The sequence below is a fragment of the Astyanax mexicanus genome, chromosome 4, assembly GCF_023375975.1.
Source record: "Astyanax mexicanus isolate ESR-SI-001 chromosome 4, AstMex3_surface, whole genome shotgun sequence".
Taxonomy (NCBI): domain Eukaryota; kingdom Metazoa; phylum Chordata; class Actinopteri; order Characiformes; family Acestrorhamphidae; genus Astyanax; species Astyanax mexicanus.
This window is the reverse complement of record NC_064411.1, coordinates 23787812-23802539: the sequence shown is the minus strand read 5'-3', so window position 1 is coordinate 23802539 and position 14728 is coordinate 23787812. Positions and strand designations below refer to the sequence as shown.

The 14728-nt window shown below is 35.5% G+C and overlaps 5 protein-coding genes and 1 pseudogene across 15 annotated transcripts in view; 4 read left to right on the top strand and 2 right to left on the bottom strand.

Moving 5' to 3' along the window:
* Nucleotides 1-14728, top strand: part of LOC125780501 (zinc finger protein 239-like) — a 1096042-nt gene that overhangs the window by 86952 nt on the left and 994362 nt on the right. The gene's annotated exons all lie outside the window — the stretch shown is intronic.
* LOC125801190 (gastrula zinc finger protein XlCGF26.1-like) overlaps nt 1-14728 on the top strand; it is a 305433-nt gene that overhangs the window by 58907 nt on the left and 231798 nt on the right. The gene's annotated exons all lie outside the window — the stretch shown is intronic.
* Nucleotides 1-14728, bottom strand: part of LOC125801305 (zinc finger protein 501-like) — a 221371-nt gene that overhangs the window by 39678 nt on the left and 166965 nt on the right. The gene's annotated exons all lie outside the window — the stretch shown is intronic.
* LOC125801365 (zinc finger protein 239-like) overlaps nt 1-14728 on the bottom strand; it is a 362996-nt gene that overhangs the window by 251842 nt on the left and 96426 nt on the right. The gene's annotated exons all lie outside the window — the stretch shown is intronic.
* Nucleotides 1-14728, top strand: part of LOC111188530 (zinc finger protein 239-like) — a 214745-nt gene that overhangs the window by 195512 nt on the left and 4505 nt on the right. The window contains exon 1 of one of the 9 annotated variants that reach the window (XM_049478050.1): nt 14421-14726. The exons of the other annotated variants lie outside the window; for them this stretch is intronic. The gene's annotated coding sequence lies outside the window, so the exon portion shown is untranslated. Of the gene's footprint in view, nt 1-14420; nt 14727-14728 lie in introns of those variants that run through there. 9 annotated transcript variants of the gene reach the window in all.
* LOC125801494 (zinc finger protein 239-like) overlaps nt 12693-14728 on the top strand; it is a 296877-nt pseudogene continuing 294841 nt past the window's right edge.

Genomic DNA, 14728 nt, shown 5'->3' with positions numbered 1-14728 from the left:
GTTTCTAGGATGTCTGTCCCTCCTAGAAAGTGGTATAAAAATGGTTGTAAAGAAAATGAGAGCCAGAGCTCTCATTTTTCTATCCTCTTTGTTTGTCTTGTAAACTGTATGTCCTAAGACCGTATGGACATCAAAAAAAAATGTGATACTGGAGGGTGCCAAGAAGCAGATATTGATGAAGTGCTTTTATAAAAAGCTTCAGAAATCTGGCAGAATGACAGAATGTTTTCATGCATTCTTTCATGTATAGAATGCGAAACTAAATTGAAATCTGTTCAGTGTAGTGAGCTCAGCAGTTTAATACCTGGTGCTAATTAAGATGTTAAATTAATTAAATTAGATTAATAATCAATTAATTAGTAACACAAGACATTTCAGGGGTGTGTCTTCTTCTACCAGGAACAGTAATTTTCATAACCATGTTATCCAGAAAACACACTGAAATTACAGGTTTTGTAATAGAAAAAGAATTTTATTCAATCACACAGATATAAGTAAATAATCCATTAAAATGTCAAATGAAGCCATTAGATATCAAATCACAGTGTATGAAGGTAAAAATAATTAAAATAAAAACATGTTATAATATTGGTATAGAAAGGAATAACTTGTCAGATTAATGAAAATGATTAAGTGGGGATTTCTAAAGGATGAACTAAGTTATTTTAAGTCTACGAAGCCCGTTCTTATTTACAACCAAGCAACTGTAAAGAAGTTGTCTATACTACAGGGAGATTTATAATGGATTCAACCAAAACACGACCAGCACAAAACCATTTGCCAGCTCTGCCTTACTCTGAGACGTTAAAGTGGGCCTGCATTGGTGCCGTCCGTCTGTAGCGTTGTCGTCTGTTTCTTCACCCTGAGAAAGAATCAAGTGAGTCTGTCTGCAAAATGATTTGACTTCCTGGTGTCAGCACGGAGCCCATTCAGAACCCACAGGAAAATCCCTTCGCTCTCAGCTGGCTTGCTGTTCGCTTCCGGACTGGTGGCTTCTGGTTTGAGTCTGACTCTATTCAGCTGAAACTTGGTATGCAGAATGCGTGGCTTCGTAGATCGTAAAACTGCTGTAGTTGTCTTAACTAAGAAAGCTAGTATTAATATGCTTAAAGAAGGTTAAATGAGTTGCACTAAGAATACTAAGCTATCGCTAAACTGAAGCTAAAATGCTAAGCTAAACTAAAGGAGCTAAACTCCAAACTCCTCAACTACCACTCAAGACTGAACTGAACTGATCCATCCGTAATCCTGAACCACTCTCCACTTTCATTCTCCACCGCTACTCTGTCTGTCACTCTCTGAATGAATCTTAAGGCTACCATTGGCTCTGTGGGCTTTTCATTGGTTTTGGAGCAATTTCTGAGATTTCATATTTTTATGATTAATAGACCAAACCAAAAGAAAACTCAATCAAACAGTGGATCAAAATACAATATTCAGCATACCAATTCATGAGGATAAATTCAAGGAAAACAATCTTAGAATTGAATCACAATAAATGTAAATTATATGTTTATTTCTACAAAAAGGTTGCTAACATTCCAGATAATCCTGAAATTAGAAACAAAGGATGGTACCTTGTCAAAAAGAAAACAAAGAGTCATGTTTCTATTTAAACCCAATTAAATAATTGAAAAGATAATACAAACACTATAAAATAATAAACCACTAATAACCAAATAAGGCAAAATTATTAAATGCTAGTTAAACCTTGTTGATTCAGACTTGACTGTGTATGAAAATTTAATCAGGACAGCATCTATACCCATATACCAGAAGTGGCATATTATTTAGTAAATACTTTGTAAAATAACTTTTTATTTAGTTAATGTATATTCTTATTTGTTCTTCTTTGTGAGAAATTCTCTTCGCATGGCTCTTAGCCTGTTGATCAGAATTTATAACGGGTGTGAGTGAGACAGTTTACACCACAGAATTTCAGCTTACAAGGCTGGGAATGGAATCCAAAGCTTTAAACATTTCTTTTAACTAAATCAGTCTTATTTTCTCAATGCTTTGCAGGAATAACCAAGCATAAACTCTTAAATTGCAGTAACTCTTTGTGGATTGCGTTTCTGTGGATTTTAGCCAGTTGAATTATATTATATTATATTTGCAGTCGGGTCTTCATCCTGGTGATGGCACTCTTGGTCCACCTCATTTGGGAGACAGTCACAGATGGAGACTATTATAGGTCTTAGAAGTCCAAAGTTTGACGGTTGTCTGAATAAGTGTTCGCTGGTGGAATGTCAAAAAAAATTACAAGGTTTATCCAACTACCATTTAGGTCTCTTGAGAGGACTGGAGAGATGAAAAAGTCAGATATGTCATTTGAAATTTAGGTTTGATTTGTGAAAAGCATCATAAAGGCTTTTATTCAAATTCCAGTGCAACCTGGATGGGGTTTGTGGTATGTGTGTGTTCAGGTGGGGGAAGTTAGTAAATTACATTAGGCCACCAAAAATAGGTAAAGTGGGTGTAGTGGGTGTTCCAGCAACAAAATAATTTAGTTGCAAGAATCCTACTCTACTCCTAACAACTATGACATCTAAATGTTAAAGACTAAGTTAATCTAATGCTAATCTAATGTCTGGAGCAAGCTCTGGCAGTGCCGAACAACATTCCCTTCTTCAGAACTGAACTCTTACTGTAACTACCCTAAAAACTGAGCTGTCTCACGGAGAATGTCCTGGAATATCAAACATACGAGAAAACATAACATGGAATTTAATAAACATCATCCCTGGATAAGGATAATTTTGCTGAACCTGTAAAATCCATTGTTAAATTCAGTTCATGTTTGTTTCTGGTGGAACGTGTCCCAAGTGACAGAGTAATACATTAGTGTAGGATAAGGTGTTCTGTCCGAAAGATTTAGGATTTGCACTTTTAATTGCAGTGGAACAAATTTGGGATAGTTTTCTCTCCTGTGTGAATGCGCTGGTGTTTTTGGAGATGATTCTGTTGAGTAAAACTCTTCCCACAGTCTGAGCAGTAATACGGTTTCTCTCCTGTGTGAATGCGCTGGTGATTTTTTAGATTACTCTGTGTAGTAAAACTCTTTCCACAGTCTGAGCAGTGATAGGGTTTCTCTCCTGTGTGAATGCGCTGGTGTATTTTGAGAGTACTCTGTTCAGTAAAACTCTTCCCACAGTAGGAGCAGTGATACGGTTTCTCTCCTGTGTGAATGCGCTGGTGATTTTTGAGATTACACTGTCGATTAAAACTCTTCCCACAGTCTGAGCAGCAATACGGTTTCTCTCCTGTGTGAATGCGCTGGTGTGTTTTGAGATGATTCTGTTGATTAAAACTCTTTCCACACTCTGAGCAGTAATGTGGTTTCTCTCCTGTGTGAATGCGCTGGTGTTTTTTGAGATCACTCTGTTTAGTAAAACTCTTGACAGAGTGCTGATGTTTCTCCATGTCAGGACTTGGTTTCCTCTGTCTGTTAAATGTAAATTTCTGCGTGTTCTGGAGATTCTTCAGGATGTTTTGTGCTTCACCTCTTTCATAGATATCAGGAGAAATCCTATAATATTTTAATTTCTGAAAAGAAAAAATAAAATAATTTAGTGTATTAAAATAAAAGCTTGTTAATTAACTGAAGAGAATTACCTAAATCAGTTACACTATATGGGAAATACTGGGACACCTTTATATTACCTTAAAAGTTTCTGTACTTTTGTGCCATTCTAAATCCATAGACATTATAATATGAAGTTTAGCTCGTTCTGCAGTAGACTGTCAGCAGGCTGCAGCCGCAAAATATATGTAGCAGAAACTCTGCTGCTGTCCACTACTGAATACCATGTTTGACTACTACTTTAGTATCTTACTTTACACTGAAATTCACTAATCCATACTATTAATACTGTACTCTGTTGAATTCTTTTTTGTTTATAATAAAGGTGTCTCATTTTATCTTATAAATATTTTTATCTGTAATTTCCTGACTTGCTGTACATCTCTATTCTTCACTTTCTATATTCAAAGTTTTAGAAAGCAACCTGGCTGCCAGTGTCACACGATATGATTTGCTTATTATTTACTGTTTTCTCAATAGTGGTCAATTATTATATTTTAAAATGTAAAATTTCGTTTGTTTTTCAATATTTCAGTGAGAATTAGATGTTCTGAGTTAAAAGGACGTAAACAGAAAATTACATTAAATTATAAAAGTTTCCACACATATTAATCAAATACAGTAACCTAAATCAATATGACAAATGCGGTGACGTATCACAGCATCGGCTCAAAGCCCAACTTCATCTGCAGAGGCAGAGAGAAGCAGAAGCTCCACACCAGCAGATTCAGAGCAGCAGCTCCAAGACCTGCTGCAGTTTTACAGAAGCTAACGTTACCCACAATTTCATCAACTCTAAATAAATGTTACTAAAGCCTGTAAACCAGCTATCTGAACAAAATGTATCGTGTGCATCAGAGACTGTGGTCTGCAGCACAGCTGCACCACAGGGGACTGTGCTCTCCTCGTTTCTTTTTACACTCTACACCTCCGGCTTCCAGTACAACACTGAGACATGCCACATGCAGACGTTTTCGGACGACACTGCCATTGTGGCATGTATACGGGAAGGAAAGGAGGAGTACAGACACCTTGTGGAAGACTTTGTAGTGTGGTGCAATAGGAACAATCTGCTGCTGAACACCTACAAGACCAAGGAGATGGTGGTGGACTTCCGCAGGGCCAGGCCACCACACAGCCGGTATCTATTGTGGGAGTTGATGTGGAGATAGTGAAGACCTACAGGTATCTCAGACTGCATCTGGATGATAGGCTGGACTGGTCATCCAACACAGACATCCTGTACAGGAAGGGGCAGAGCTGGCTCTACTTCTTGAGGAGGCTGGGGTCTTTTAACATTTGTCGGAAGCTCCTGGTAATGTTTTATCAGGCCGTGGTGTCCAGCTGTCTTTTCTATGCTGTAGTGTGCTGGGGAGGAAGCATGAAGAAGAGGGACGAGATGCGTCTGGACAAGCTGGTCAGGCATGCAGGGTCCGTGGTTGGTGTGGAGCTGGACTTTCTGGTAACGGTGGCAGAAAGGAGGACACTGCTCAACCTACTCTCCATCATGGATAATGCTGGTCACCCATTGCTTTCCATCATCGTGGACCAAAGGAGCAGTTTCAGTGGCAGGTTCTTGTCACAGAGCTGCTCTACAGACAGACTGAGAAGATCGTTTGTTCCGAGAGCCATCAGACTCTTCAACTCCTCCCAGTGGAGCCGGAAGAGATAAGACAGATGAGAAACGAGTCTCAAATGTGCTCTCTTAAATCACAGCCTTTTTATCTGTACTGGTGTATCTGTAACACCCTACACATCCACACCCTGTGACTCTTTTGCCTTTTTATTGTATATACTGTTCTTTTGCACCCCTGGACACTTTGTCACATCCTGTACATTTGCACTCCTGGTCACTTTACTGTACATCCTGTTCATTTGCACTCCTGGACACTTTACTGTACATCCTGTACATTTGTACCCCCGGTCACTACATTACTAGCCTAACTTAAATACAACACTTGCACAGGTTTATGTTTAATATAATCATATTTGCTGATACCCGCTATTTCCTATACTTAAATTATTCTTTTACTGCACTACTACATATCTACGACTACTTCCATCCACACTTTGTATAGCTTTTTTTATTTATATATTTATGTAAATATTTTAAAGTCTCAGTTATATAATTTTTATTTGATAGTTTTAGAGTCTTATATCCCTCACTGTGCTCTCTTATTGTACTACACTTATTGTTTGTTTGTTTCTACTGTGTTGTGTAACTGCCACTGGCTGCTAAATTTCCCTTGGGGTCAATAAAGTATCTATCTATCTATCTATCTATCTATCTATCTATCTATCTATCTATCTATCTATCTATCTATCTATCTATCTATCTATCTATCTATCTATCTATCTATCTTGTCTTTTATTTAACATTATTTAACATTTTCCCTGAATTTTCAATTCCACCTTAAATATTATCACTTCTTATTAGTTGACTTGGACATGTAGCTACACATTTAGTAGATAAAAGTCTGTAGATTTGAAAAGTGATATGACTATTTAAGCCCATTAAATGTTTTTCAGCATTTCACATAGAGATGGGCGATATTATCTAAAACAAATTTTCTTTTTTTTGACTATTAAAAAACAAACTACAAATATTTTAAAACTATATTTACCTTTCGTTTGATTTCACTTAAATCTCTCTTATGGAGTTCAAGACTCCCCCTTTCACTAGTGATGCCCCAACACACCAGGAGGGTGAAGACTAACACATACTTCCTCCGATACATGTGAAGTCAGCCACCGCTTCTTTTCGAGCTGCTGTTGATGCATCATTACTGAGTAGCCATCGCGCTCGGAGGAAAGCGCAGCGGCTCGGCTCCGGTACATCAGCTCACAGAGGCCATGTGTTGTGGACATCATCCTAGGAGTGATGTGGGGAAAGAGCGCCATCACCCACCCGGAGGGAGCAGGGCCAATTTTGCTCCCTCTGAACGCCGGTAGCTTGATGACAAAGCTGATATGTGCCTTTTTTTATTAAAAATATGATTGATGAATGCAAACCATTTCACTGTACAGTTCCTGAATTAGAGCTGAAAGAGTGCGTTAGACTGTTTTAAACAGTTTTACAGTAGCTTGTGTAATTCCCCGGGGTTTCTAGGGGTCAACACTCACACACACTCAGCCCTATGATCCTGTCTGTTTGAGTCTGTCTGTAAAAGATTTTCACAAAATCCCTCTGAAAACTTTTTTAGCACTATTTCAATACTTATAGTCAAATAGTCATCAGGAATAGTGCACTATAGGCCCCTGTAGTGCGATCAAGGCTTCTGTTTATAAGGTCATTTTTCCCTTATATTAATTTTAATTTTATACTTTAAGTAGTTTTAAAAGCAGTACTTTTATACTTTTACTTAGGTACTTTTACTTAAGTTGATCCTTTAACTTCTGCAAAAGTATGTGAATTCCCCAGTATTTATACTTCTAGGTGAGTAATGAATGTGAATACTTTTGACACCCTTGGTTGAGGCATTCCTAGGTTAGGCTGTGAAAATGACGAGGAGTGATTTTAATATCACACTCCTCTATAAGGCTGGGTATCAAAACTTGATAACAAAAAGGCACCGAGCAAAATGTTACTTTGCACGAAACGCGCATAAAGATGAAGAGCTCACGCAGTGCGGTGAAAGCAACCCCGACGACGCCCTGTCACACACATACTGAGAGAGAGCACAGAAACACAGATCATTCCAACTGTTCACACACTGCTGCTGCACTGAAATCTCTCAGCCACTCGCATCTCTCTCTCTTTGGGTGATATTGTGTCATATCACCCACCTCTAATTATCACATCAGTACTACCTTTTTTTTTTTAGTAAAAGAAAAATTTACATTGTTCTCATTTCCCATTATATATCTACTAAAGACAGATTATATCTGTCCAGTAACATTTATTTTACTTTAATCCTGGATATATGGAGATATTTAGAGTGCATTATTAATATCCTGACATTCTGGATCATTGACTTCTGTCACAAATCTGATCAAAAATCTTGTATTATATATTATCTCAGTTATGGGTGTGCCATATCATATCATATGAAATAATAAAATTAAATATTCATTTTGTTACGGTAGTGTATTCTTGAAATATATATATTTTTATTTTAGTGTTTTGACACATTGGTAAGAGCATCGTTATGGTGAAAATACTTATCTGGTAACTTTAACTTAACTGTGTTTAACTGGTAACTTTAGCTAGGTAACTAATGTTATCTACTGGTTTTAAAAAAAATCTGGTAACTTAGGCTAACATTAGCTATCAATTATAAAATACTGGTACCTAGTAAGCAAGCATTAGCTACCTGTTATAAAGCGCTTGCAACTTTAGCTAGTAAGCTAACATTCGCTACCGGTTATAAAATGCTTACAATTTCAGCTAGCTAGCTAAAAATAACTATCCATTAAAAAAAAAAAACGCTGGTACATTAAGCTAGTAAGCTAGCATTAGCTGCCTGTTATAAAACGCTTGCTACTTTAGCTAGCTAGCTTACATTAGCTACCTATTAACAAAACGTTGGTACCTTTACCTAGCTAGCTAACGTTAGCTACTACTTTAGAATTAGCCATTTGCAACTTTAGCTAACATTAGCTACCCGGATAAACAAATAACTGATAACTTTAGCTTGTTAGCTAAGTAACTGGTTCTGAATAAAAATTTAACGTTATTTTATTCTAGAATATTTTGGCAGCTTCACAAAGCTGAAATCAGGTTCTTGTTTGAATTGTTTGTAATGACTGTATTAAGCGAGTGTTGTTGAGAAACACAGTTTATCACTGATACTTTATGATAATATTCTGATCCAGAACACATAATTCTTTCAATATGTACTTTTCTTTTTTTTTTTAACTGGAGGAGCTTCTGCAGTTATAAGACGGAGCTGAATAATTAAATAAAAATATCTCTAATTAAATAATAATAATAATAATAATAATAATAATAATAATAATAATAATAATAATAATAAGGATTAGCTGATATACTGCTGAGTAAATAAATAAAAATATCAGAAGAGAGAAATAAGCTCATAAACTCTTAACTATTACCTAAATCAGTAAATTCTCAACAAAAACACTTTTTAATCTGTCTTATACTCGAATTAATAATTTTTAACTTAAAACATGTTTTTAACCACTATTTATTCATAAAACACGGAGCTCAGCACCTACCCGCAGCACAGAAACACACAGACCGCTGCTGAGGTACGGTGGCTCAGAAAGACCAAACGTAGCGTAACTGCAGTTCACCACTAAACAGCAGGGGCCGCCAAAACTTCATTTAACAGCATTAAAGTGCCTCATTTTATAAAGTTAATCTAAAACAAAGGTATTTTATTACTCTGTTACACTTACAACAGTAATAAACACTGTAAAATAGTTGAGTAATGCATCATTTAAATTAAATTAAATTAAAAGACAAGCTTAGGCATTATTAACCATTAAAATACATTAAACAAATGGCTCAGATCATCATTAATTCTTTCTTGTTAAATGTAATATTTTATAGGCGGACTTTTATTTTGATGGGAAAGTCACGTGTCTTTCTGCCAGCTGTTCATGGAGTTGCTGCTGAACATCTCTGTGAAATGAGCAACAGTTGCTAATAGAAAAGTCTGCTTGTAAAATTAGTTTTCAGAGTGATTATAGCGAGGAGATGTTCAGGTAAAACAGGTAAGAAGTGAAATTGCATAAGAATAAGTGGATTTCTAAAAACTTTAAACAAGACATTCACATATTACTAAATTACCAACATTTAAAAATGTAGTAGATCCTGTTATTAATTATGATCTGAGCCATTAATTTAAGGTTTTAATTAGTATTTTAAAGGTAAATAATGTATAACCCTTTTAACACTGTGTATGTAATGAAGAGCTTTCACTTAATTGATCAATAAAACCATTTTGACTACCCCAAAGAGAAACACTTACTCCTTGTATTAAATAATTAATGCTTCACTTTGTGATGGTCACCATAGATATTTAAACAATTTTGTTATGACAAAATTTACCATGTGAATTAAAATTGTTCAAAAATTTACACCAAATTGATAAAACCTTTTTAACACTGTATGTAATAAATGCTAAAGTTGTACCAGATGGACTTGGTCCTCACTGTTGATGGTAAACTTCAAGTGATGCCCCAACTAGTTTGCACTTACATTTCAATTTAGGTAAGATGGCTACAGTTAGAGCGACACTGAGAGATAGAAGAGATAGAAATGTGCGCAGGTTTATCAGCAAAATATATTTCATTGTTAGAGTCACTTCAAACTACCCCAACAAAGAGCACTTACTAATTACTATGGAAAGGTCAGTGCTGTTGTGACATTGATTCCAGTAGACACTTCTTTAAAATCTAAAATTAATTTAAAATATTATGATTACATTTTATTTACATTTACCTTCTTGATGTCCTGCAGGTTCTTGAAAAGGAGATTGTACTGCAGCAGATCTTGTTTGTTGCTCACCTTGTCTAAAGTCTTACTATTTAAGTATTCTGAAAGCTTTCCATAAATTGAGGTCATTCACACCTACTCCCTGTAAAATCACTCTCTGACATCACAATGAACCATCCTGATTTCTGTATAGAAGGATACTTCACACTTGTAGAAGTATTTAAACTTCATATGCAAATATCAGTTTTAAATGAATTAATTGAGTTTATTTGTTGATAGAATGGTAAAAACCAGTTTACCATCAACAGTGAGGACCAAGTCAATCTGGTACAACTTTAGTATTTATTACATACAGTGTTATAAATGTTGTACCAATTTGATATAAATTTTTGAACAGTATTAACTTGCATGGTAAATTTTGTCAGTACAAAATTGTTTGAATATCTATGGTGACCATCACAAAGTGAAGCACTGATTATTTAATACAAGAAGTAAGTGCTTCTCTTTGGGTAGTTAAAATGGTACTATTGATCAATTAAGTGAAAGCTCACCTTATTCGGTTCATTTTCAGTAATCAAAGTTTATTATTCAATTTTAAATTAAATATGAACTACATGAATTCATTATATTATATACCAATAGTACTATGATATAAAGAATATTAGGGGTTCTTGGTGTAAAACACTCTTACATATTGAAAGAATCCTGAAGATTTCTTAGTTCTAATGGGTCTAAAGTCCTCAGACACATTCTCCTGTATGTCTCTGTTATGGTGAAAGAGATGTGAGAAAACCTTTTCTTAGACGGCATTTTCAGTAGAGAGAGAGAGCAGAAAGAGAGAGAGACAGAACATAGAGAACTGGTTTAGAAGCTGCTGTGAAACCTTTTATATCTCTGCATAACCACTATGTTGTATGAACTATCAATATGTTTGTAGGAACAATATATTCCTCCACAGAATGAGAAATATCAAGTTCTCATGAGAATTATGTTTTCCCCGCCTCCCTGTCACGTGAATTGTTAGCAGTTTTTGCACTAATACAGTTATAATTATGTTATTTTAGGGATCTTAAGTTGTTGAAGATGATAAAATTACATGTCATATTGACCTTTACATCATTCAACACAAACGTGTAAAATTCTGATATTTTTTATATGTTTATAAAGCTAAACAGTGTGGGGTCAAATTGACCCCAAACAACACCGATATATACAAAATGTGTACAGGATACACAAAAAATCCCTTCTCTTTGGGGTAGTCGAAATTGTATTATTGATCAATTGAAAGCTCACCTTATTCAGTTCATTTTCAGCAATCAGAATTTATTATTTAATTTTAAATTAAATATGTTCTACATGGTTTCATAATATTTTTTACCAACATAACTAATCATATTAATTAATTAATTGATAATTTGTTTTTTATACTTGTAATTTCTTGGTGTAAAGCACTCTTACATATTAAAAAATCCTGAAGATTTCTTATTTCTAATGGATCTTTGTATCGAAGAAATTGTTAAAAAGAAATGTCACAATTGTTAACAATTGTAAAAATAGAGCTGATCTTTAAGTAAAATGTGGTAAGTGCTATTTGTTGGGGTAGTTTTTAGTGACTCAAGCAACCAGGGGTGATTGTCTCATATTTCTACACCAAAACCAGATACCAGATATAATCTGGCAAAGGATTCTCCAACACCAGTAACTTCTTCCTTTAATATGTACAAAAATAGTGTAAAAATTGGCTATATTTTGTAGCAGAATGAGAATTCTTGCTGGACTCATTTTGGAAAAGTCAAAAATGTTTTTATCATCCTATTTACAAATAAACTCTTAAACAAATCCTTTTTATTTTATAATTACTAGTTTAAAACTGATATTTGAATATGAAGTTTAAAATGCTTTTACAAGTGTGAAGTACCCTTCTATACAGAAATCAGGATGGTCCATTGTGATGTCAGAGAGTGATTTTACAGGGAGGAGCTGTGAATGACCTCAATTTATGGAAAGATTTCAGAATAAATAAATAGTAAAACTTTAGACAAGGTGAGCAACAAACAAGATCTGCTGCAGTACGATCTCCTTTTCAAGAATCTGCAGGACATCAAGAAGGTAAATGCAAAGAAAATGTAATCATAATATTTTAAATGAAATTTAGATTTAAAAAGGCCGGAATCAATGTCACAATTAGCACTCTAACAACGACACTGACCTTTCCATAGTAACTATTTGTTAAAAAGTATCAAACATTTAAAAATTATTATTCTTAGCAAAATATAGAATATTTTTTACTAATTTCCTGAAAACAGAACAACTATAACTGTTTCATCACCACAGAGATAATTATTAAAGCTTATGAACTGCAGTTTTAATCATTTAAATGAGCTCTGTGTGTAACTCCAGCATACGTAGCAGTAATGCTAGTAAACCTACTGAATAAAAAACATTAGTTTTAGAAAATGGAAATATAGAGGTACGTTTTCTGTCCTATTTTAGTGAAATACTTTGTTCTACTTTGTAAAATTAAAGGAAAACTCCAGAGAAGTAGTTATACAGTGTTTTAAATGAGAGTTTTAGCTGTTTAGCTCCATTCAGCTCCATGCATTGAGGACTCCCTCGCGGGCTCCCTCTAGCGGTGATGATCATAATGTGATATAGCGGGGGAGGGGGCGGGGCTCTACATAACCCGGATGAGGCTGAGCTTCCGGGGTCTGTAGCTGGAGCGCCGGAGAAAGAGCAGGATCAGCTGAACTACAGAAGGTATGAAGAAGTTTCTCTCTCTCTGTCTCTCTCTTTAAGGTTAGCGAGCGCTAGATGTTAATCTACACAGATTTCTCTCCTGAAAACTGTTTATTTGGGTGTAAAGCGCTTCTGTTTATTTACAGTAAGCTTAAATTTACAGATTTTTTCAGCACTGAGGCAGGAGCATTAGCATTAGCAAAATTAGCTTGTAAAATGACCCAGTGTTGTTACCAATACCACACCTAACAGCTAAAGTTAATTATAAAGGAAAGGATTAAACATTACAGACAGCTTGTACATTATCCTACCATTTAGACTATATAACAACAATGTAATACAAATTTAATGTGTTTAAGGCTTCTTGTAGTATATTATAGTTTGAAATTGCCTGCTAGCTTAGCTTATTTATCGAAATAGCATTGGTTAGGTTACCTAAAGTGGGCTAGAACCTTCACTTACCTTCAAAATGAATGTACCCTTCTATCCAGTTGCTGTATTTAAAAAAAAAAAAAAAAAACGTATTTTATATTTTTCTCCATCGTTCGTGGTACATAAAATCACACAGCTTTTTATGCAGAGATTTAAAAAAAGAGTTAGCAATAGTAAAATGTTTTATGATGTGATTTATTTTGTGAGAATAATGTTTTATTGTTCTTCTACAGTGGGAGCTGATATGTGTCCTTAACGCAACTGGCAGAGAGAAAAAGAGAGCTGTTTAATAGGCAGAACTGGCCCATAATAGGGGACCAAAGTAGCTGGTGTTAACTAGCTAGCTAATGTTGCCAGCGTTTCTTTTTTAACCAGTAGCTAACATTATCTAGCTATCTAATGTTCCCAGTGTTTTTTTTAACCAAGTAGCTAATGTTATCTAGCTAGCCAATGTTCACAGTGCTTTTTTTAACGAAGTATCTAATGTTACCTTGCTGGCTAATGTTGCCAATGTTTTTGTCCTGTCACCTAGTGTGGACTTTTTAAGAGGGATCTTGCAACATAGCAGCGAGTGTGGTGGCTGAGCTGTGAGAGCAGCTCTTAACAGAAGAGGAAAATACAGGCAGTTGCGTAGAAGATGCTTCTGCTACTTTTAAGTTGTGTGTCTGGCTGCATTTTGGCTCCAGTGGAAACAATAAACGATAACAGAGTGACCAACAAGACACAAACCATATATAAATACTGTAAGTTAATCCTACACGTGACTGTTTCATAGGCAGTTGTACTAATCCCTTAGCTCTGTACTGTATTTAAAAAATGTTCTGTCTCTGTTTGCACTTCAAGCATAGTCTTAATATGACTAATTATGGTTATGCATAGTTAAATTACAAGAGATTTAGGAGAAAATAACACAAACCATAGACTTAAAGGGGACATGAAACACTTCAAGTATTTAGTTTAATTCACAAGATGTATTTTCACTCTAACAAATCTGATAAGTTTAACAGTTGTCAGTGAACCGGAATTAAAATAATAAGCAATCTAAATGTCATTTTTTAAGTAAGGGCAGCGCCATCTTGTCCCAGCACTGAAAGTGACGTCACAAGGTTGGTTCTTGCACGCCTCACTACTATAATCAATGAGAATACCGTAATTTAATTCCTCAATATATAATAAAATCCAAACCAAAACTCAATACAGAGCGGGGGGGGGGATGGGGGGGGGGGGCACTTTTGTATTGCCCCTGTGTGTAGTAATACTGGTAGCAGTGAATTTTAATAGGGTGAGGAATGAGAAATATTTACTTTCACTTTCATACCTTCAGTGGGGGCTCGCGCTGAAGCGTGAGAATCCTCTGGTTAACTGCAACGCTAGGGGTTAGTGGCGAGCCAGGAGCTTTAGCGCCGGATAAATAAGCTGCAGTCCGAGGCTTTTTTCCTCCGTTTTTTATTTTTCTTATTTTTTTATCAGCTGGAATGTTCAGACCGTCCGACTGAGGGTAACGTTACTATGAGAACAGCAGCTGTAGCCGCACCAGCCAAACAACACGCCCACCCAGCAGAGCAGCGAGAGGT